The sequence below is a fragment of the Pararge aegeria genome, chromosome 5 (genome assembly GCF_905163445.1).
Source record: "Pararge aegeria chromosome 5, ilParAegt1.1, whole genome shotgun sequence".
Classification (NCBI taxonomy): Eukaryota; Metazoa; Arthropoda; class Insecta; order Lepidoptera; family Nymphalidae; genus Pararge; species Pararge aegeria.
Genome location: NC_053184.1, coordinates 6,898,935 through 6,925,221, shown reverse-complemented (window position 1 = coordinate 6,925,221; position 26,287 = coordinate 6,898,935). Strand labels below are relative to the sequence as shown.

The 26,287-nt window shown below is 34.5% G+C and overlaps 1 protein-coding gene across 2 annotated transcripts in view; it reads right to left on the bottom strand.

The window, feature by feature from the left end:
* Positions 1-26,079, bottom strand: part of LOC120623774 (flocculation protein FLO11) — a 38,653-nt gene extending 12,574 nt beyond the window's left edge. For both annotated transcript variants that reach the window (XM_039889997.1, XM_039889998.1), the window contains exon 1: positions 25,916-26,079. The gene's annotated coding sequence lies outside the window, so the exon portion shown is untranslated. The remainder of the gene's footprint in view (positions 1-25,915) is intronic.
* Between the last annotated feature and the right edge of the window lie 208 nt (positions 26,080-26,287).

Below are 26,287 nucleotides of genomic sequence, written 5' to 3'. Positions count from 1 at the left end.
CAAACTGTTTTCTCTACTAGACAGTTTTATCTTTAGCATTATTGAGTTATTACCGGCCTACTATTAGGGGCACGGGTTTAATTCTAGAATGAGAAAGGTTTGGGCTGTTAAGTCTACCACACTGGCCAAGTGGCACACCTTTGAGATTGTTTCATGCAAATGTCCTCAGGATTTGTTTCCTCCATCGTTAAGGAAAGTGATGTTTTAGTTGCTCAAATTCACAACGCATAACTGCGAAAAGTTTGGGGTGCGAGTCGGAGATCGAACTCGGTCTTCCGAAAGGGAGGCCAAAGCACTAATCACTAGGCTATCGGCCATTAGCTTTAGAAGTAAATGACTTAGTGTGAAAGAATTATTTGTGTTTCGGTTCACATACTAAGCAAGAGATGTGAGCCACGGAACTGAGAAACAGAATCGAGCAACAGAATTGAGCAACAGACCTGAGGGATACAAATGCGTAAAAGAATCACTGTAAATATACGGATAATTATTATTATGTTAGTTTATTTATGCGTACGTTACGTAAGCGTTGTGCATAGTAACGTTAACGATATATGTACTTAGACCCTTATATGTACAAAAGCGGCTATGGAGTATTTGAATGCCTGGGCGGCCATGTCAGTGGAGGCATCCGAGCCAAATTCCCGTGAATTGCAGTGCGCCAGTCCAGTCAAGACTGCATAGCTAGGAGTATTGAAAGTAATTGAATGCTAAGTTCCGATTGCAGGCGAGCTTATGGGAGAACAATTCATGGACGTTATATGTGTGCGAATGAGAATAATTAGGCAAAAGCTGTAAGCTGTTGTACTTCGTCCGAGCTTACCATCACCTATAAAAGCTCCCATTACCAGCTCCCATTACCTATAAAAAGTAGCCCATGTTACTCTCTAAAAATTCAGTTGTTTGGTTGCATGGTTAGGGTATGAAGGAATGACAAACAAACAAAGACACAAACAAACGCACTTTCGTTTTTATAATATTAAAAGTAAAGATAATGAGATATTCGGCTACTTCCGCGTATATTTTTCGAGAGTTAATTCCTTGTATAGTGAAGGTTTGTATATGTAGTCGTTAGCATCTGCGTAATATTATACCTACTGAAGAAATATTTGGTAACAAAAATTAAAAACAGATTTAGTGGCTTAACTAGCGGTTTTTTGCGACTTCACCTGCTTAAAACTTCTGGTAACTGAATTTTCCCAAACATCCGCTGTACTACAAATATACTCTGATCCACAGCGTGGTATCTCTTGTATTTCTTTCTGAATTTTATTAATTTGCTCGGCTATAACCTTCACTTATAATTGGGCGATAAAGTGCTAAAATTACATATTTTATATGACAGGTCCAATTGGTATTAGACTATTACCTGAGATTAGCGCGCCGACTTGGCTAAGCTGAATAATTCAAAGCGCATTAATTCTGCTTATCAGTCCACGAGTGCATCCATTATTGAAGCCCAATAAAGCGTGCACACGCCTATCTAATAAAGCAATTCAGTTGATGCGAAATGACGTCTACGTTAATCACGAAAGCGGCTATAGGTTGGTAATTCAATGACTTGACGGCCGAGTCAGTACGTCAGAGGCTTCAAGCCAAATTCCCGTGTAAATTGGCATGCATTGTGCTTGCCCACTCAGTCTGCATAGCTGCCTATTGAAGGCATTTGAATGGATAGTATGTTCATATTGCTAGCCGGCCACTATAGCCGTATTGATTGATTTTAATATTGCTAGATTTTTTTTAAATCTATGTAGTACTATTTATGGTTGAAGTATATCTTTGTCTTTTTTGATATTATCAGCACATCTTTACGTAGTATAAAATAAAGTCACTCATGCTGGTAGTACCTACGCTTAGATCTTTTAAACTACGCTACGGATTCTAATTCAGTTTTTAGCGATAGATGGAGTGATTCAATTGGAAAGTTCATATGTAGTTAACATGCATAAGTATTAGTAAATGTTAAAATTGTCATCCTTTTACTTTTGGTACGAAATTATTCAGCAAAAAGAAGCCGGTATTCGATTGGTATGATAATGCTTTTTTTTTCCTCTACAGCAACCAGGCAATAATTTAAAATAAATCTATGCAGTTTAAATTTTTTTTAAATAATATAAAGTATTTTTTAAGTAAAATATTTATATCTGCGTCCCACATGGTTACATGTATGTAATGTAAAAAAACCGGTCTTATTTACTTGTGCTTGAGAATCCCATCCCACTTTTTTGCGTCAGTTTTAATAAATGTAACTAAATGGGAATATGTTGCTCACATTAAGCCTATTTGTAATGAGCAATCTTAATGAATGTGGGCCGCCATTTTGTGGTTACCCAAATAGCAAAATGCAGGTTCGACCAAATAGCAAAATTTACGTTCGGCCAGCCTATTCGCTACAAAGTGATTGACCAATGCTAGGGTTTTTCGTTAATTAAACGAAAATGTAGTCAAAAACATTGAAAATTCAAATACTTGTGAATTTGAATACATTATTTCCATCTAATGTATTGTTATCATAATCATTATACATAGGGGTGTAAGTGGGAGGCTAGTAACAGTCAGCCTCCCAAATTGCCAACCTCACCTGCACGTGGTGCACCCTTCCGTCTAACCGACGAGACTCTGGCGACCGACAAGTGGCGGTATAACCACTTCAGTAATTGGCTAGACTAAATAAATGGCACATACCGGTGTCAGGCAGCAGCGTCGCCGGTGCGATTGCTGCCTGACTCCGGTCTGATCAGTCTAGCTCTGCGATGACCAACCCGCCTGCCCAGCATGGTCATTACCGTGCACATCTTTGTTAGATGGAGGAAAGAAAGCCCCTAGTCCCCGGCAGCCCCGCTATTCCTGGCTCTGGCAGCGGTTATGGTAACGGCGGGGCAAGGGGTGACAAAACATCAGGCGAGTCGCTGGGAGCCGCTGGAGGAAGCGGCCCAGGACCATGTATTGTGGAACTCCCTTATTGTGGAACAAAAGACCTATGTCCAGCAGTGGACGTCGATTGGTTGACATGATGAATCATTATAAACTCATTACCAGCTCACTAAAGGACTCGGGTCTCCTCCCAGAGAGAGTCTAGGCCGTAGTCCACCACGCGGGACAAGTACGAATAGGTGGACTTTGCGGACTTGTGGACACACGCCTTTGTAAACATTATGGAGAACTCTCAGGCATGTAGGTTTCCTCATGATGTCTCCCTTTACCTATAAAGCAAGTGATATATGTTTAAAAAGCACATGGAAAAGTAAGATGCGTATCGGGGTTCGAATTTGGCCTTTCCCTAAAGTGTCTAATTCCCGTTTTCACTAACGAAGAATAAGGCAATACGTAATAAGGCTAAATAAGTAACGCCTAATTTAAGGAGATTCCTAGCCATACATCAACTGTTCGCCAATAGTTATCAAGTTTAATGACAACGGGCATAAGTCCTAGCCATTAGTCACCGCTTATTTATTATACACTGCATATTGCATTTCCTACATCTTATACAATAGTGATAAAGTTGAGGTTGGAAAAGGGCAACTACATCGTCTATTTTCAACTTTTTCTCTGTAGAATCTGTCTTTCGAGTCGGTGGTAGAGTCAGTCTTTTGCAAAATCGAGTTTGTCTAACAGACAAACTTGATTTTGCTAAAATCTATACAAGCTTAAATATTTAAATAAATAAACATTGAATTTGCAATTGCGTGTGTAGGTATAAAGGACTGGTTACAAATAATGTTTTCTTAGGTCTTTTCCTCCTTCTTTTTTCCCCATGGGCCATTGCTTTGCGGCTTGGCCTCTTGGACTTAGGCACGCGCACGTGATTGGAAGGTTGCACTTTTTCCATTGTACCAAACTGGTATCACTTTTCTATGAAAGAACTAGTCTCTAAACGAAATCACAGTAGTATTAGAAATCTTTTATTTTTTGTACGGTATCAAGAGTAGATGTTTTGAATAGATACAATACACTACACTAAGTTCATCATCAGTGAGTGGTAGTGTCACCTAGCGAGATCGCCTGTGTGTTTGTGTATAAAGTTGAGCATGAATGGGTGTTTGTTTGGAGAGTGTTTGCTCGCGAGATGGGTGCGGTGATGGAGTCGATGTTTGTGGCGGCTCTTCCTGCCTCCAACCATTCATTCGGCTGATGCATACTTTATCTTTGTACAGTTAGCAAAAAAGATGGATCATTAATATTGCAACTAAACGGACATCAAAATATAAAATTTATCAAGCATCGAGTGACAGGCGATTGTATATCAAATTTAATTTCGCCAGAAAAATAAATATTTTCTTAAAATAAAATAAAATAATAACAAAATTATTTCAGATTTATAGAGAACAGCCGGTTAGCAAAACACCTTTCTTCAAATATTTTAGTAGAACTATAATAATACTTTTGCGATCGTTGCATAATTGAATTTAAGATTGGTACCAGTTACCTATATAATATAATACTATTCTCTCTAATTTCTTGTTGGAACCGATATCCTAGCTCATAATTCAAATATTTTTTTACAGGAAAATTTAATAGGTACCAGCCAATTCTTAAAATCTGTGTTTGGGTATAGCAATAACTACTCGGATGCTTTAGACCAGTATCTTTATTAGTACAAAAATTCGGCAACGCGTAGAAGCCCTCTACACGATTCCGTTTCATTTCTTTTTAAAAGTAGGTTGTTTCTACCACTATAATTTCTTGTTTTTCATTATATTCGCTTCCAAACTGTACTGACTATGTCTTCTTGTTCTAAAATTAAATATATAATGTTGAACATTGTCTGAGGTTTCCCCAAAAATCTTAAAGATGCTATGTCCCATTCCCACATTTGGTATTCTTTAGTATTCTATTTTCTGGTTCAGATTCAAAACAATTAATAGATATCATTGTTCTAAGTGTTAATTACTCTTTTAACATCGATCTTTCTTATCATTACCGCGGATTAAGTCTAGAGGCTAGTCAACTGGCGTAAGTTTTAGGTAATTTTGAAATGTCGTTTAACTAAACATTTCGTAACAATATTTATCTGCAAACCGTACAAGCTCTATCTGACCAGCTAGGTGGCTGGTTCATCCCTCTATTCAAACAAAATTTAATGAGGCATACGCCTACACAGGCGTGGAGCCTTTAGAGATCGTATGGGATCAACGCTTCATTGTGCCCTCGTCTATGCTTCAAATACGCAAGTGTAGATATATCATTAGGGATGTTGAACGTGCCAAAAAGTATCGATATGTTTGAATGTTTTGTTATGTATCTTTATCAATTTTACAACTCAAACTCGTTACTCATTGTGAAGTTATAATGCAGACTTAATTTGATGTAGCGGGCTAACATGCAGGGTAATGGCAGTTATATTCAAACCATACACCTTTTTAATGGTGACGAATTTGGAAGATGGGTTCGAGTTTATGAAACTCATGCTGCCAACCGTTTTAGCATTCTGGTGCGATGACGCGTAAAAACTGATTAGGATTATGATTTAGTATAACTGCTTTACCCCTAAAAAGGTAGCTTGCTACCATTTTAGACTTCATTACCACTTAGCACCGGCTGTAATTGAATACAAGGTTAGGTACTTGTATAACACCCCTGCACCCCTGGTCCCCACACAGTAATGTATGTACTCATATGACTACGATAGATTTTACCATGCTACCAGAGTAGTTCAGTGAGTATGCATATGGTAAAAACTCAATCTGAAAGGTTAATTTACAATCCTGCGAAGGCTTATTCATTTGTTAAAAATGGTGCTTTTATTTGTAATAAAATTTGATATACTTCTTATCGTTCATAATAATATAAAATTACGCGGGATATACGAAGAGCAACATTTTCACGTCTTCCTATCATATAATAGGGCCTTAAGCAGGATTTATCGGAATGTTTTATGAGATCCTATTCAATTCAGGAAGCGTAAGCTTCTTAGCAGATTTTTAAGGCATCTTATAGAGGCTTTAATCCCCGCCTAGATGCGTACGGGTGACAATAGGTTGTTTGGTGAGAATTCATATTTAAATCAAGAGTGTAACAAAGATAGGCTAACTTTCTAAACTAAAGTAGATTCTTAAGTGAATGTTAATTTCAAATCACACATCGAGATTAAATTTATTTAACACCAATGGACCTCCGAATCTTACCCCATCATATCTAAAACAGAGCCAAGACAATTAGAAGTATTGGTATAACATAACTGCCATAACCCTAACATGTTAGCCTGCTACATTAAAATAAGACTGCATTATAACTTACCATCACGTGAGATTGCAATCATGGGCTTACTTGTAGCGGATTAAGGAAAAACTTGTTTTTTTTCAGTGCTGTCAGGTTTAGAAAAAATATCAGATATATATATATACTTTAGATTATAGGTTTTTAGATTTGTATTTTTTTTTTTTTTTTTTTAAACAAGTAATACAATTTTTATTAATACATAACTATAACCTAAAATAAACTATTTAAAAACTAAATAAAATCTAAAACGTCCTCGAAACCACCGCAGCGAGGCACAGTTCCTAAGATGCTGGCAGCATTTCCCCTCTGGATGGCCAAACTAATTCGTTGGCCAATTGATATATAGTGATTATAGGTATTTTTTGTTATAGTATTATCAGACAATAACATGAAATATAATCGTTTATTAGCTCACGTTACCAGGGCAGCATATCGCAGGTGCAGTTGGTGTTAATAACGACGCAAGCTATTCTACCGGCTAAGGCTATTGCCATAGCAGTGTGTGTTTGTGTGATGAACATGAATGTTTTTAGTGTCTGGGTGTTTATCTGTATATTGTAAGTATTTATTTTATTTATTTATTTAAACATCTTTATTGCGTAATAAAGGAGAAATTACAAATATAGTTAAACAAAAAATTAAAAGCAAAAGGCGACCTTATCACTAAAAGGGATCTCTGCCAGGTAACCTTACCGATAGTACACAAAAAAACATGAGAGACGGGAAATCGCAATTAAAATAAACAATCCATAAATTTACACACTAAGTACATACTACTAATAACTAATATAATAAATTATTAAAAGAGATAAATAAAATAAGATATAAATAAATATATATACATATATATATATATATATATATATTAACAAATATTTATATATATTTATGTGTATTATATTCATAAAAATATTCATCAGCTATCTTAGTACCCATAACACAAGCTACGCTTACTTTGCTAGGTGGTGCTGTGTATTGTCGTAGTATATTTATTTATTTATTTAATATTTTGTCTATAAACCTATATTTCAATGGATCAAAATTCTTAAGGGGTGGTTTTGCTACTGATAATACGAGTATTAACTTTTACCGATCATTGCAGAAAAGCCGAGATGAATGTTGCCATAATTCACAACTCACAAATAGCGTTGGCATCGTTGCCTGACAAACAAATCGGCTCGTGGCCAAAATAATATATACTCAGATATAAGTTTTGCGCAGTGGTATGCCAAATAACCTTTCAACTATAAACCTTACTAAGCACGGACGAAGGTAAACATCTCATACGTAAACATGGAATAGCAGAACTCAGTGTTTTTGTCCACAACTTGCCAAAGAAAGTTCTGTCTGACAGATATCCTGATAACTCAATAGTTAGTTTGGGATTATAAAAACGTTTTAGCGGTAAGGAATGCATTAATAGGTTCGTTTTTTTTTGATCGCAGACAGTGCTGCAGTAAGTGCAATTTAAAACTTTGTGGTATCTTTTGATGATTGAAGGGTAGTGTTTGTAAATCATGATAATTGAAGCAATGATTTTAGCTAAATAAATGAATCAAAACTTCTTTATCATTTGAAACTTTTTTGGTGGTAATAACATTCGTGAACTTAAAACTAAACGTCAAAGTTTCAATGGGTTCAAGTAAGAAGCCCACCGCAAATGTAGCCCTACAGTCCCGTTCAATTTTCATGCCGTCGTGGAAGTTAGCTGCGAATGTTGACTCGTGCAGGTATTTTTGTATCTTGATTTTAGTTTTAATGTACATGTTACACATAATAATAAAAAACCCTTAACACATTATATTGGTACCATTACCTATCGAGGGAGTTGTGGAAAAATTTAAACCTCATTTAAATTTTAAATTCAAGATTTCCCTGGATCTTGGATTTAAAATTTATCGTAGTGTCAAGCGTTTTGATTTGATGTGGGCGCTGTGAATAAATATTGAATAGGACAGATTTTCATGAAACATTGGTAAACAACACTCCTAAAAATACGATGCCATGTTCGGGAAATACGAGAGATAGACACTCAAACTCACACACAGACCCGTCAAACTTATAACACCCCGTCGTTTTTACGTCGGGGGTTAAAAAGAACTGGCTCGTTCAAAGTTGGTAAGGAACTATTGTATTTTTCGCTCAAGGTGCTCACAATAGCTCCTGGCTGCAGCCCAGACACGTTTTGCATTTTATTCAAAACGTTGACGTGGAGGATAAAGTTTTATTATTTTACTACTCCGACGTGATTCGAATTTGAAAAACATTTTTAGTATAGCTACAATTATTTTAATACTAGTTGTTGCGTACGCCTTCGTTCCCGTGAAAAGTTTGATATTGTAATGTCTATATTATTCTTCGTCCCCTAAACTACCAGTGAAAAATATAAACAAATCCTCTAATAGTAGTGTATGTGCTATTCCAGACTATAATAAATAATCGTTGGCCATAGCACAAAGATATATACCTATACAGTCTACCGTACACTTTGATTTCTAGTAGGATCGCGGGAAAACATCAGTGTAGCTCAAATAAACAACTAATAATGCTAATGCCTTTTAAATGGCAAATAAATTTCGTGTTCATATTTATAATTGACCTAATATACCTTCTGGAAAGGATCACGAATTGGACCTTTCGCCTACTGATATTCGCATTAAACTGAGATATGATGCGTAGATATTTATTATTTTCGACCGCAGAACGGACAAAGCAGCAAAAGACTTTATAATATAATTTAACTATATTGTAACACGATATTAAGTAGTATTAAGCTTTCAACCACAATAAATTTGTATTAACTTTGTTTATTCAATTATTTTTGATTTTGGATTTATAGTACAGTTTTGTTCTTAGTTTAAGTTAAGAATGTTTTCTAGCAACTTCAATGGTGTCGGTATACTTATTTGAAACATACGATACAAACGGATCACGAGATTACAAAATCTCTGGCTTCGCGAATAATTGCTAGGGTTAAGTTGTACACAAAAACAAGTAATACGATATACAAAAATTACGGAATAAAAAATTCCAATCATTATATTATACAAAGTATAAGCCAACAACACAAAGGAAAATAATACAGAAGTAAAAAAAACGATAAAACGCAATAGGGTGGCATAAAATGCTTTTTAAGAATTCACTTGAAATCTCGTAGTGACTGCGCACGCCTGGATTGATCAGGACACAGTATAAGAGAGAATAGAATTAGAAAATGAGTTTGTGCTTTTGTGTGTTGTTTGTGTGTTTGAGATCAAGGGTGCCAGTAAGACAAAACACCAATTTTATATGCAATGGCCTAATATTAATCATCCTAGTCCGCTAACCAGCATTAGAGCAGTGTATTGAGTCAAAGCTCTAGATCTCTCTCTTGTACGTTATAGGTAGCCTGTATTTGGACATTAGTAATGTGAGGATGATGATTTATGGAACAACACAAAGATTGGACGATGAATCCTTATAAGCTGCTCTAACCTTCAGATAACTTTTATATCTATGTCAAATAAATAAAACGTAAACCCATTTGGACATCAACGCGGGCTGATTAAAATTCCCCAAGCACTCTCTGGAGTGACGCGACGTGTTCACTGAATCCGAATTCAGGTGACGCGCGAGTACCTGCTTAACGTACTCCCGTTAGGATTCATGATTTTGAATTTTACGGGATTTAATGGCAACTTTTATTTGCAGAGTCAATATAATAATGAGCATACCATATTAATATATAAAATCTGGCGTGCGTGTGTTCGTAATATGCTGAACAGTTTGATTGATGTATTTTTGCAATTACGTGGTTATTGGGATAATTTTTATCTATAGTTTTAGTGGGTAGGTGGAACATTTGTCCATATCAAATATTATTTAAGAAATTGTTTTTAGATTTTGATTGTTCAAGTAGAAAAAATATCATATAATCTCAAAAGCAAAGGCTGAACTTTGCTTTTTTTAAAGTTTTGTCTACGAGCTGTCGTTTTCGAATAACTTACACTTAATTCTAAAATTACTGATTTTAGTTTTCAGGTCTTATTGCTAGATATATTTAATTCTTTAAATTAACTAATGCCAACTAAGGCCAACAAAGTTACAAGGAAGTTCCTCAGCGCGGATTTAAGTCAAAATGTTCATTTCGCAAGCCCGCGAGGTGTTCTGATCAGCATCGCTATGACTCATTGGCGCAAAGCACGAAGGGCGTAACATAAGTAGTGTTACCATTTCCATATTATGTGATACAAAAGCGAGGACATACGGGACTCGCTTAATGTAACAACGAAATAACAATGTTCACAGCAGACAACGAGAGCAGCTGTGCACACACTTTGTATTTAAAAAAAGTCAGTATTATACAATTGGAGACGAACCAATTAAACCAACTAACAGGTGAACCAATAACAGAGTTTGAAAGTTAAACCAAAGAGAAGCTTTATTAAAAATCAATCTTGATGTTGATTATAAATGATTTTTGTAGACTATACTACACCGTGTATGCCTACTTACAATGTGGCAATAAATATATTATTATTATGGTATTCGTTTAAGTGAATTATTGGAAATTTATCAGAGATGATTTTTTTATATTATTAAAGTTACCGTACATTAGATATGACCGGATGTGAAACATTTACTTTTTGTGGACAGGATAGGATAGGATTTTTGAGGATGTCTATGAGGACATTGTCCTGTGACTATTGTTTAATAAGCTATGTAACAGTTTCTTTGTCGAAATAAGGCGCGGGTGGCGCTTAAACTCCTTTTATTCTCTTACACACTGAAAAGGCAAAACACCCTACTATAACTTTGCTTCTTCGGTATAAAATAATGACAGATGTGTAAACGTGTATTATACATTTATACGAATAACTTTAAGTAATAAATGTGAATTCAAAGATAAATCAGACCAGACAAGAGAAAATTCAGAAAATATAAATTCCCTGTGCCTGACCCACTTATAAGACCACATCGCTAAACAACAGGGACCTTCCGTTTGGTTTAAAGTAAGTACATGAAAGTTCTAACGTCTGGTCACCCTACACATAGCACTGTACTGTCAAGATAAGGACAATAGATCTGCCGAATGCGATGCCAAACGCGCACCCACATTTGGAATTCCATGAAGATGATAACTTACAATGCTGCCTACTAGCTATGCGTCGTTAAATGTCGTGTTATTTTGCTGTACACCAACATATCTTACTGGAAGATTTGACAAATAGATTATATTATTATGTCAATTGTGATTACTGAATGGCTGTCAAATCGGTTAGAATAATAAGCATAGAATAAGCAGACCTTGTTAAGTGTGTGTATATCATGTGACTTAAGGTAAAACATAACATGAAAATTATGATACAACTAGCAAAAACATACAAAGAAATAAAATATTGCTAAATTTTCACATACTGTTAGTAACTAGCGGACCTGGTTAAGCAGATGTTGCCCAATTCCTAAAGTCAGTACCTAGTACCTTTGCTGATATCAGGCAATATTATTAGCCGATACATATTTAAAAATTTAAGGTATGTAAGAGAAAATGTGACTGCAATAATTTGAACATTAGAAGCAAAAAAAACATAAATAATTAATTAATTGAGGAAATTGTATACAATTTTACATTAAACTACCAGATGATATCTTGGAGATGACTCTTAAAATGTTCAAAGTTTTTTTTGTGTTATAGAAAAGTCCTATTATAGTATTAAAGACTAGGTCAACGATAAAAAAATCTTGGCTGTGAATTATTGCTTTAACCAGGTTGCTTCTTAAATAGTTTTAAATGACAATGTGAGATGGTGATATAAAAAAAAAACAATCGGCTAAGTCTGTTGTGGGCTCTTCTTAGACCAGGGCGCGTTTGGAACCCTCGTAGCTTTAGCTTGAAGTTGACAAATTTAGTTATCATATTTCACATCTATAGTACGCATCAAAAGTGCCATCTATGTGCCTATTTGAATAAAGAAATATTGGAATAAACAGATTTAATCAGCATTTGTGAAACTAAGCATTTCGTATAATTTTATAGCCTTATATTGCCTGATAATACTGAGAAAGCTCATAAACACCATTAGATAGATTAACGCGTTTATTACCTTCAAGTGCTTCAAGGCAACGAATTCGAAATGAAACTCAATTTTAATATAACAAATTTATAAATGACGATATTCCGAGAGGGGACGATTATGTGACTTATATTCGATTTTTATCCGGGTTAAACCATGAAATTTATTCAAACGATATTTCACGCAACATTATTCGAGAGATCATGAGCGGTTCAGGTATCTAATATGAATGGAATTTGAATGACTATGTAATATATAGGGGCTTATGCGAGTTTTACGGATAATAGAAATTATGTGTAGATATATTGGTAACATTAATTCCGTACAAAAATAGGATCTATTTATTTATTGTTCTAAAGAAAGAAATTCTTGCTTTCAATATTTAAATACAACTGAGGTTGATGTAAAATACAAACGTTGTTCAGAATTACTTTTAGAACAGAATCGGGAGCACGGCAGTGCCCCCGCTAAGACGAAGCGAAGCAAACACTGCTCTACCTACCATCCTTTTCTGGAACTATTTCGCCGCATTTTCAGGCCTCTATTTGAGAACCTCTGGATAAGACCAGAATGCAGAAATTTTCATCATTAATTTTTAAATTAAGAAATTAGAATGACTATTTTAGTAAATGCGTTTGGAGTAATTCAGGACTAGATCCACAGATGGCGTTACTGTTATCAATTTCAACTACGAAGCCTTATTTTTAACCGCGTCTACCTCGTAAGAGGGTACGTTTGTAATGATTTATTCCTTTGTCAAGTATGTCTGTTGAAATTTCCTACAAAAACTAAAGAAGCGTTTATTTATGTGGTCAATATACCTTAGAGTAGGCTCTGAAAAATGTTTCATGGTCATAAAAGTCAACCATGTGCTTCTGCAGGCATAAGTATTAAAAAACTCGTGTGTACGTAAGAAGATTTCTTCTTTTAAATTAGAGATTTTATAAATAGATTTGCTTGCAACTAGGATGTACCAAATTTGACCCCCAGCAGGGCCCATTTGGCAGTTTATAGTTTTGCATTTTCGCTTACTCGTTTGGTTGGAGGCTACTGCTTTACCTGGGGCTAGCCCCCTACCATCCTACCGATAAAGTGATTCAGCAGGTCTGAACTTGAAACTGGTAAATGGGGCATTTACCACCAAGTGGTATTGCAGTGAATGGCAATTCATTGAAAAAGGTTTCATGGCCGGACAGAACAAATTCTTGCCTTTTTAACATCTACTTTAAGTCAACAAAAGAATGATATGTGTTATTAAACCAGTAAGACATTTCTTCTCGTATCTATAAAGCGAGAGCCCTCAAGAGGCGGTCGCGGTATTGTGTGCCGATCGATGTTCACCCGCGGTCAGACAAAGGACAGGGGAATATTGTTTGTCACAAAATTTATTACGGCGGCAGACAGCGGGGCTCGGACGTCGACTAGCGACATATCCTGTATATCACAGATAACAGCGTGGTATGAGCGCACTGCATTTTGCCACTGCGGCCCGATCGTATGCAGTGCAAACCGGAAAAATGCCATCCATGAGTGTTAAAAATAAGGGAAGGTTAGGAAAAGGTGGCCCATACCCAGCAGGTTATGATGATGAAGTTGAATTATACTTACGTTATTATATCGATAAAATATTTCAATCCATTCGGTGGTTTCTGAGAAATCCTTTGACAGACATCAATAAACAATAAATACAAATATACATACGTACTCTAATGAACTTTGCTTCATGGCATTCAATTCGCCTTTTTTTTCTATATATAAAGTTTATCCTATAGTGTGCAATAAAGAATTGAAAAAAAAACAAACAAGCAAGCTTTGATATACCGAGCGCTAGTAGACTAATGTAAGTATGCGTTTATTATACAATTCAGATGATATTGCATAAATAACATGAAATATCCCATCTTTAGTAAATAAGCCATGACTGGTGTAAAAGACAGCGAATATTCCTAAAGGCAGGAGCGGAAATAAATATATAGGTCCCTGGCAGTAAGAGTAAGGGAAGTTTCCGTGAGTATGAGTACTTACTCTGAGGTTGAGATTGTTGCATACAAGGTGTTATTTCTTGTTTCGTATGCTATATTATTCGACTACAGATCACGAGGCCCTAATTCCAAATCCCGAGTTGGATATCAGTAAAATAAATTAACTGCATGCAAGAGTTCTGTGTTCGGCAGTGGGATTCGAATAAGTTTATACACAAGTTGTGAATTGTGAATTCAAGTAGCTACAGAAATTACGTAAGTAAAGCAATAATATGCTTTACTTACGTAATTTCTGTAGCTTCCCCTTACCCTTTGAGATCGTCAAGTTTGTGTCTTTAACTTGTTTTCTGTAAAGTAGTGGTCTTGTTCTTTAAACCTATCTCTAGCTTTAACAGTTTCAGTTTGCAAAAAAGCCACTTTTTATAATTTAACTAGGTTAGAATTAAGGAAAAACCCACTACATTAATCCTATTATGGATATTTTACCACAACATTGTTAGTTGTGTTCGCCATTATAAGCATCGTAGGTGCTATGAAAATGTAATACTTAATACATAACTATACTTTACTCTACTAAGCGTAGAAATTAAAGAAAATTGATTAAAAAAATAACACAGTAACTAAGAAGAAAATTTAATTTGAACGTAAGTTTGTCAATTTCACTGCAGTAAGTTTGGGTGCTCAAGATAGCATTGCAAGTTCAAAATAATGAACCTTTATTTTTACACGAAGCGACAATGTTAAGGAATACATTCCAGGTTAACGAAGCTCATTTTTACCGCGCGACATAAAACTGCAGTGCGCGATGGACTTAACGATCTGCAGTCTTAGCGCAAACATATTTTCGTGGCGTACCGTCTCTTAGGCTGTCTTTCCATCAGAAATATGCTGGGATGCTTAGCGAGGAGTGTATTTTAAACCTACCAATGGGATCACTTCATTTCACGGCTTAGCTTATCGTAGCTATGGTGGAAGAAGGATCAAGTGAGTTAAGATTTGAATTAGACCTGCTTATGTGATTTATGCGCTCGAGGAATGTATGTGACGGATGCGTAGCAAGGGATGCGTAGCGAGGGATGTGTAGCGAGGGATGCGTAGCGAGGGATGAGAGAAGCACTAACCATCAGGCTCTGTTATTAAAGGGTTGAACTAAGCAATGTTTTGTAGAGATAGATTGCCTGAAGCGTTTGAGATTATGAGATGACGCGGAAGATGTGTGAGACCTTCACATACGAAAGTTTAATTTTTATAATTTAACATAGCTCAGCAAAGCGTTCACGAGACTTACATTATTATAAACACGCAAAAGTGAGGAATTAAGGATGGATGGATAGATACATAAAAGGGATGTGAGACGAATATTTTCGTCAACCAAAACTATTGCATTCTTAACAAAAAGGCATATTACGTGAAAGGGAACTGCAATGGGCATAACAAATGTGTTTCGTCAACCAAAAAGTATGCATAGTTTTCTGACTTTTATAATCTGGTCAGATTCAGGTCTAGTGGTAAAGTGTACTTTTTTTTTTTAAATTAAATTAACTGAGAATGTTTACCAAATAACACTTCATTTTGATAGCTTGCACATCTTTCGCATCGCATATTGGAAAGTCAGCTTTACTGTCTACATTCTGCAATCTTTTATCAAATGTCTCAAAGAATACCATGTTTACGGTCTGTGTAAACGAGTAACGGGGAAATGTTATTTAGATGTGAATAAAGTTCTTTGGACATAAAAGTACCAGGATAATGCGTTGCCATGACAACGCTGAGAGAGTATAAAGTATCTTAATCTCAGTTTTTGATGGTTTAAATGTCTTGTGTGAGCTTTTTACTTGAACATGCCATGTATTTAGACGATATAAAAATTGCGACTGGCAATTAGGTAATTTCCCGATCTTAAGAGGTTTGTGTACAACAAAATTACGACAATGATAAAAAGAGTCCACTACCTAAGAAGTTTAACCATGTGGAAAAATTATTCCTATTGGACAAATTGGCGGGACTACTCATTAGTTAGAGAATTAGTTTGACCACCCGAAAGCCGGAACCGGAATTAACACTTTTTTGTTTTTTTCGGTGCTGGCTTTATTTTCTTAAAATAAAAAGTATTCGATGTCCATCTCCGGGATGCAAGCTTTCTATGCTAATTTCATCTAAATCTGTCTGGGTGGAATCCTTTATTGGTGGCCACCAATAAAGGATTCCAAACAAACAGACATCTACAAATGTGAAAACATTTATAACATGATTGTGGATTCATATTCAGGCCTTATAGATACTTGGATAATTTAAAAGGCTAAAAACATCGGTGATATTTCGCTAAGTGCATGGGAGTGTAAGTAAAACGGATTCCAATATCGTTAAGTCACCTACCTTACGGGGATGGAAAAGATTATATTGATACAGATTGTATAAAAATTCGTACCTGGAATCATTTCCATTATCGGTTCACTTAGAGGGCCGGGCGAAGTTAAATTATGGGCCGTTATAGGTTCTAAAAATAAACGTCATTAGGTTAAACGATCATTACCCCGAAGATGGGTTCAGGATTTTAATACTTTAACGTGGTTTTTTTATTATAATATGCCTGCCCTAACTACTAGCTGTTCCCCGCGGTTTTACTTGCTATAACTACGGGTCGTTAAGAATTTTATATTAAAAGCATATTAAGATCCACCTTATAAACATAAACTTCCTTCCGGCACCGGTGAATTTTGCGAGTTACTTTAATTATACAAATTACATATACAATTTGTATTATGTCCTTAATTATGTGTCCAAATAACTTGGTTGGCTTGGCTAATAAAAACCTTTTCTTGTAACGACATATATTCTACTCCTAATAATAAAAGTTGAAAGTGATTTTTTTTGGTTTATTTTTAAGTCATAGGCAAAGATAGGTAATCTTTTCTAAGTGCATGAACTATAGCCCAAAATTTTTGCAGTACATAGTATTAACGTATGACGGACTTTATTATGCCCAAGGCAGTTCGGTTGCACTTCTTCTTCTGGCTAGCATTACATATACACGTAGTTCAAGCTGAAATTTTATTTGTATCTACTGAAGTAAAATATTAAATAAAGGTATCGGTTATGTTGTTTTAATTTATCCATTATATACAAAACTAACGGACCCTCGCGACTTCGTCCGCGTATGAGTCAATAGAGAAGCAAGAATAGATCTGATGCTAACATAATAATCATCGCATCCTAGCTACGGGTCTACTATTATTTTACGATGTATACTGAGTTAGTAAGTTGTCATTATTATAGTTGATACATACATACATACATACATCCACCCATACATCCATCCTCACAAACTTTCGCATTTTTAAGTAGGATGGTACGCATGCATTCGATCGTTGTCCCAAATGCCTTGCGACTTGCTGTTATTTGTGAAGAGTTATGTCCTTTTTCTCCGATCATATTTATCAGATCTTCATTAAAATAAGCCAATGCAAGCTTGATAGCATACGCTTTCAAATAAAAATTTATAAAATAAAAAAGTCAGAAGAAAAAAAAAATCGTGATGGCGTGACCAAGTGATATCAGGGATTCATTTTTATATATAAAGATTATTATTATTTTTTTTTATTTTAATATTATAATTATAATGAGGAAAGTTTTGACTGTTTGTTTGTTTGTTTTTAGATAATTTTTTTACACTTTGGGTTATATTATCGGAGTTTTATTAAGGATCCCGATTTTTAAAAAAAATATGATATAGCCTATGTCACCCGGGGATGGTGTAGCTTTCCAACAGTGAAATAATTTTTCAAATCGGATTAGTAGTTTTGAAGCCTATTCGATGCAAACAAACAAACAATCAAATCTTTCCTCTTTATAATATTAGTATGGAAGTATAGATAAATGTTTTCTCCTTTAAATGATATATATGAAATTACCTTTTTGATAGTTTCCACAAATCTAAACAATCTAAATACAAGTCAATAAATTGGTTTACAGTTTGTACACAACATTGCGTATCTATGTACGAGCATTTACCTTGCCTCGATCAAAGATTGACGAGTAATTTTTATTTTACTCAAAAATATCATCAATTCAAATCTTTCTTAGTATTTAATATCATATTTTACTCAGGTTTTAATAGATATAATAATTCATTATACGTTTTAAATCATTATCAATAAGTTTAAAAGTGGTTAAAATCATGAAAGCGTCGATCTAAATAAAATGTCACAACTGCAATTAATTATGAATAAAATAAAGCTGTAACAAACAACTGTCCGGTCACGAATGAATAATGTTATTCAAAGACAAAGCAGAACAAAAACTTGTCCCTTGTAGCTTCCTGAATATCTTTGTTTTCTCGCAGTAAGCTCCGTATATCACTAAAAAGTAATTAATTACTCGCTCTAAGAAATCTTTAAGGCTGCGACGAAGGTTGGCAACCTTCGTCGTTCTTTCCTACGTTAGCATTCTTTGTTGAATAATTCATGTGCATTTAATTGAATAACATTTAAATTCATTAGCCCGCTGTTCTTATTTATAAGGGTGCGCTTTATTTTTCGCTATCAGAATTGGAAAGTTTTTTTTTTAATTCTGTCTATTACGTTAGGGCAAATGTGTGTATATATAGATCACCCCGTGAGCACCTAAAATCTTGGTTGCGTTTTTCCCCAGTACCACACAAGTGATGCAAAGCAGCAGATTTATAGTCCACCCTAAAGCTTGCTATATTACGTATTTTCAGCTGTCGTTGCTCACGACGTTTAATAGCTTTTTATACGCTTTAATAATTTTTTTTATAAGTCATTCCAAATTTTCTACAAAAATAAAGGCATGAGTTGTACACAAGCACATATCACCTGTGCTTGCGAACGACCTATACGATTTCACAGTGACGTTTTAGTGTTATGCCACTTGTTGTACAATATTATACTTCAGTTGTATTACAGTATTTAATATTCTGTTAACAACTTAGTTCAACGTAACTTAAACTGTATTACTAAGATTATTAAGATATACGCTATAGAATTGGCAATAGCTCTAACTATCTACACTCTAAAAAAAAATTGGTTATTCCTAACAAGATAGTGATTGTTGTGATCAAGCATCTTGATTCCATACGAGCCTAACAAGAACATAGATACATCAAATAAGATGATAATGATTGTTTATCATAATTCAATGAACTGGGCAACTGTATTGCTCCTATTATTGTTACTTAACTAAGGCATATTCTTAACTGATTCAATTTACGTACTTGTTTAAGCTAAATAATTAAAAATGATCTAATCATACAAAGAAGTAAATAATAATAGAAACAACGTATTTATTTGTTAGAATCAATGAACATACCTACATTGTAAGCTCAATCTATAATGAACTTGCTGCTATAACTAATCAGCTTTTGTTGTTATGTTTATTATCATAATTGTTATAATTTATATAAAGTCAACTAAGAGAAAATCTCTCTTAGTTGGCTTTCTTTTTTTAGAGTGTAAATATTTAATTATTAAATAAGTGGCGCATCCACCCTTATAGAAGGTTATATATATACTTATAAGATTTCAGCTTGAACGACGTGTATTTGTAATGCAAGTCAGAAGAAGAAGTGACACCGAACTGCATTGGGCATAATGAAGTCCGTTATATGTTATCACGTATGTACTACAAAATGTTGGACTTTAGTGCCGTATGCACTTATCTAGTAGAAGCCGGTATCTTACAAGCGAAAAATTAAGTGAGTCGATAGTCGTCGGCAAATCCGTGACGCCAATCAAGGCTATACCTGAAAATCAGCGCTGCAGTTGTCAAATACTGCAGCAGCATGCTGAGGTAGCAGCCTTTTCAGCTGAAGCACCTTTCAATAAGGCATTTAGTCTGTAAAATAGTGTATAATTAGTTTTCATTAGTTTTAATGTAATTCGTAATTAGTTTTCATTAGTTTACTTATGTGTGGAAGCTGAATAAAGTTTATTATTATTATTATTATTATTATATAATATCGTTGGTCGACACTCGCTGAATGTCCCATGAAAGAAAAACCTTTTAGAGCTTACATTTTTAATTTCCTCTCACAAAAGTCTCAGATATTCGCGAGCATTTAATAAAATCTTCGTGAAATATCACATCGAAATATCATCATTTGTCATACACTTTTAATGGGGATATTCTTTCCATTTATCTGTTTCAACAAAATTTTGAATTTCAGATTTGAGACCGAGGAGACGGCGCGGCGTGGCTCTGCCATTAATGGATGAATAATAATAACCAGAGAATAGAATTTGTAATTTATATTTTTATACTAGCAGGTATCTCCTACTTTGTCTGCTGAAGAATGAAGAAAATAAATGCATTTCTTATTGTTTAGTGTTACAACCGACGGTTGAGACAGTGTTATTAAAAAACCCTATTTTTATTTGGCATATAAAGAATAACTAGAAATATAGGCATAGGTATATGCCGTAGATTTCAAGATCCGGCCAAGTCATGTCACGGCAAAAAAAAAATTAGTACTGACAAAATTGTGTTTACGGTTTAATTTTTTAAATATAACCCAAAGAGTAAAATAAATGTAATGTAATTTTAAATAAATGTTAGATAATTGGAAAAACTTTTTTAACCATCCAGTCAAAGGCATTTTAGAAAATAATATTTTTACGTTAACACGGCGGTGTACCGGAAAATGCTACAGGTAAGTGAGACCTGTGCAACTTGCATATCCATAGCATTTCTCGGATATTCTGCAGAGAATTTATACATTCATCACAGTATCGGGTCGCGAAGACGCTTTGTCTCCAGTCTGAATATTAAATGAATTGCTGTTGCTTTGTTTATTTACAGGAATCTCGGTCCTGGGTGAAACGATTTGTTCCAGCAACTATTTTACAAGAACGAACATTTTCCGCTTAATTAATGCGAAAGTGTGTCTGATTGTTTGTTTGTTACTTAAGTGTGGCTCAACCGTTGAATCGATCTACGTGAAATTTGGCACACGTTTGGCTTGCATTCTTGAGATGAATATAGGACTAGAACATAGAAAATTAAGCCCGGAAAAATCACTGATACGAGTTGCTCACGAGATAAAAGAAATTGCATTTGTAAGTTGGAACTTATGCGATACTTAAGAACAAGATATTATGCCTTCTTTATTCTATTTCATTTTAAAATTGTAACTTTGTTCATGGGCACATTATGCAAGAGGTGAAGAGACACTTATTAATATCTATTCTAACCAATCTATACTAATATTGTCAAAAGTAAAATTGTTTTTATTTGTTTATTTGTACCCAATAGGCTCCGAATGTATTGGACTGATTTAAATCATTTCTCACCAAAAGAAAGCTAACCTTTCACCAAGAAACATAGGCTATAATCTATAAAAAAAAATAGAGATCTCTAAGAAAATTGCAATAATAAAACAAAGTAGCATCATTTTGCCGATGAAATTCATTAACAGGCGTCCGCTGAACTACTGATGATTAGTGTTGCCCAAATGCAAGAACAAGACGAGACTTAGCCAGTCTTGGTCTTGGTCTTGCGCCAATACACCTGGTCTTGGTCTTGGTCTTGGTCTTGCGCTCCCAGTCTTGGTCTTGGTCTTGGTCTTGCAGCAAGAGTCTTGCAAGTCTTGCAATTACCTATTAGTCTATTACTATTTATTAAAGTTTACTTTAAATCTTAGAAAAACGTATTAGAATTGGAACATTGTGAGCTTGAATTAACATAGCCATAGTAAAGATCAAGCAGATTAATAAATAACTGAAGATTTGATAAGAAATTCGAAAAATCAACTGACCTATATGTCGTTTTCCATGGAAGTAACTGTTTCTTAATAAACATTTATGATTTATAAGCTTACATTTGCTAAAACATGTAAAAAAACAAATTAATTACAATAACTTGACTGTATTTTAAAGAACAATACTTATCTGTCTAGAAAGAGATTGAACCCTCAACTTATAAGAAATTTAATAAAAGAGTTTTACGATTTATCATTTATTTGAATAAAAAATAAAATACAACACAAATCAACAGCTTTATCATTAGGTTATGATACTTTATATCAATTCTTTTGACCAAGAATTAATACAAAGTAACCATCTGGCTGACTCATCACTTAACCTATTTCTATGTTTTCTAATTACTAATGATGCTTTAGAAAATAACCTCTCAGCAGGTACTGAAGTTGCAGGTATTGAGAGAAAATCACGGACCATTTTCGATAAAATCGGATACTCTGTCTCATGCGTCCTCCACCAATCTAAAATCACCAATCTGAAACTTATTTATTCTTTGGAACACCTGTAGGTACTCTTAAAATTCGAAATTATTTTGCATGAATAGTGTCAAATGTTATGATTTCGGCGCGGCGGCAACGATTGTTTTAGATTTCAAAAGAAGCCGCCGGCGCGTGTATCATAACCATGTACTTCCGAAAAGCAGCAAATTTCTTTGAGAAGTAAGTACAAAACCTTTGATGCCGCATTATCAAAGTGCCGATGGTTAAAACATAACTATGCATGCACTCAGTTTGATTTTAATAGATATTTTTTTATTCGCTATGTTTATGGTATTAGTCGTAATGCGCATAGGTCCAGTTTTTCATATTCTTTGATATAGTTTTTTGCGTCTCATAGAATTCCTAAGCGTACTTACCTACCTATACACCGAACTGTTACACCTAACTACTCCGTGAAATAGCGCTAAGTCCTAGCTGCAAGACGCAAGAGTCTTGCAGGCTATGTCTTGTTCTTGCTCAAGTCTTGCACGGTCAGTCTTGGTCTTGGTCTTGCTAAAAATACGCGGTCTTGTTCTTGGTCTTGGTCTTGCAAAAACGCAAGAACAAGACCAAGACTGCAAGACCAAGACTGAATTTGGGCAACACTACTGATGATACGTAAAAATCATGTGTTATGATAAAGGACTCATTATTACCCACAATAAAGTCTGCAAAATAAGATATATTATTTTGACACAAAAAACTACCATAACTATCATAGTTAAGTCGTAATAGTAGCTTTTGTTTTTTTGTGTTTTAAATTTTATTAGATCGCGGGTTACATTAGTATCGGAGAATTAATTCTTGTTCAAATCAATAGTTCTATCATCAATGGTATTTATATAGCAGTAAACTAAGTTTTAATTCATTCCAATCAGACATTTAATGTAGAAGCGAGTTTAAAACATGTAAGAACTAGTTATTTTTAGAGATACACTTACTTGAAAAAGTAATTTTTAAAACTACACCCGACTTATTATTTTACAACTTACATTATGTTTTAAAGACAAAACTAAACGCAGACAAAGTCGCAGGCAACAGCTATAAGTAACACATAAATTTTACGTCTATAAATGTTATTAATTGTATATATTGATGCATAGCATAACTTACTGTTAACACATATATTCAGCATGCCTGAGGCAATATCATTTTTATATTTGTTACTTTATTTATAAATTGCATCGAGTAACTTTCAAACTCAACTTTAAGTACGCGTACAAAGTGGGTATTGAAACGGAAATAACTTGTCGCGTCGAAGCACAGCGTTCTATGAAACGGTGTTTGTTCAAAACTTATACACCGTATCAGTGTATCGGGGACAGGATACTTTGTCCCCTGTCTGAATCTTAAACGAACTATTGTCGTTTTATTTATAAATGTGTCGCAGGGAAATGAAGAATATCCTGGGAGTATCATAAAGTTTAAGGAGTTATATATCACTTTATTGCCTTTATCTAGACATCTATATATATAATGATATAGAGCCTTTACCGCCGAATTAGCGTATGTTACAGTAAATTTATAAGGTGGGTAAATAATTAAACTTTAGATAACTATAAATTCATGTTTGCCAGATATTTTATTTGATTAGGATTTTTTCAAATTTGATTAAAACCAATGTTCATGGCATTGAGTTGGTGGGTAGTTTGATATAAATACGACTGCTTTTTCGATACACTTCAGTCATAAATGGACTCGAACGATGCAAAGATACCTTCCCGGTGTCGGTGTCGAAACCGAAAAATTTATTCCAAAAGAAGCTTTATTCAATGATACAAAGAACCTTATTTATAAATAAAGTTTTTTAAAATTTTTGATACGCTAATTCGGCGGTATAGGCTCGATATATTAAACATTAAATATTTGACGGAACAAGTATATGACCCACCTGAGATAAATAAAAAAATCCTTACCTATAAACAGAGCAACCGTTCGCTTGAAAACCAAGGAACACGGCCTAATAAATGCAGTCCCAATGCTGTTCGGACGCAAAAATAAGCATTCGGATACTTTTCTTAATTTATTTAAACACTGTAGTAGTTATATGCGCAGCAATAATGCGTTTTCATACTTATGGTTGACTGTATCAGTCAAGGCGCTTATTATACAAAAGAGGCGTTTGTCGGAGCATCTTTCATATAATTTTGTATTGCTTGTTTGTACTTGACGACTAGTATGCCTAATATCGGTAATGATGAGAAAATTGCACGCTGTGCTAAAAAATGCCAAGTTCAATATTCCTTTAAAGGTATTCGAATTGTACGTGGTAGAAATCTCGGGACTGAAAGGGCGTTTATCTGCTTAACTGTTCGTATCTGGAACGAGAGTAAAAATCGCTTTATGCGAGTTGATATTTTCAATGTCAATTCTTCATAGATTCTTGACTAGGTGGTGTTTAAGCTATATCTTTATTCGATTCACGTTTTCGCCACTCTCTAAATCCATATAAACCTTACGTGAAACTGAAAATACTTAGCATATGTACAAACGTATATAATGTAAGTACTGCTAGATCAGGAACCGAGAACACTTTGTCCCCTGTCTGAATGTTAAACGAACTATTGTCGCCGTGTTTACACTGAACCTAGGTTCTGGGTGATGCGATTTGTTATTGTTCCGAACTCTCTTAGGTGGAACGGGCGAATATTTGCTATTTGGATGACTGTAGGTAGAGTGAATCCCAAGTGTAAATTTACAAGTTTGTTTTATATTTTAGGCATATTTTTATCATACCGCCGATTTGCTCGGTGAGTATACAAACATGGCTGGTTCGCTTTTATGATAATTGTCTTAATATTATATTATGTTAGTATAATTATGACCTTTAATTATACCAACATCTTAATACACAACGACAGACAAGAGGCATTACATTATTTTTGGTTAATTTCTGATTGTTTAAAATTCCAATAAACATAAAACCGAATTGACCACTGCGTAGACAGAAAACCTTTCTATTGAAACAGAGTTTATAAAAACACTGTCAACAGATTTATTCATGTGAATAAGTAATGGTTGTTTTCCAATTATTGGAATAGGTTACTAAAATGCATCCTATAATCATTTTAGAACACTCCTACCAATTTGTATTAATATCATCAATTTGTGAGTAATCGTGTAGAAACTTTATTGTTGAGTTTAATGCTGTTGCGAGGTCAATGTAGTAAAACAATTTGTTTTCTCTTCAGGTGAGATTGCAGCCAGTGCAGGTTAAGTTTTAGGGGAATTTAAAATAACATATAAATTTAGATGCATAAGCGATCTTTACAATAAAGAAAAAACTAAAATCACTTCTTTTAATTATCAATAACATACCCGTATTTTTAAATTTAAGACTACGAATAAGATAATCGGGATTACAACTTTTACACCCATAAATCTTAATAATTAATTTTACTTACCGACATCAATATCATTATCCGTATTCTATAGGTAATATAAAACAGTTAAGCCAATGGGATGGGATGTGGGACTCACGTCCGGGTTTTATTTGCGGTGTACAACAGCTGTACAGTGCACACGTTTATGGGAATTGTCCCGATCAGCACACTCACGTTACAGGCAATTGGCCATTCGATTGCCACCATTTAAATGAATAGTGCATCCTACAATTAGCTCTTTAGAAACCTACAAATGACTAACATTATCAAAACGAGTTATAATAGAAGATCTTTATCAATTTCAGGTACACGAGCCAAGTGGCAAGATTGTCTTTGAGTAGGAACGGAAATCATAGGAATCATAAAGTCACAATAATCACTATGCAGTGTTTT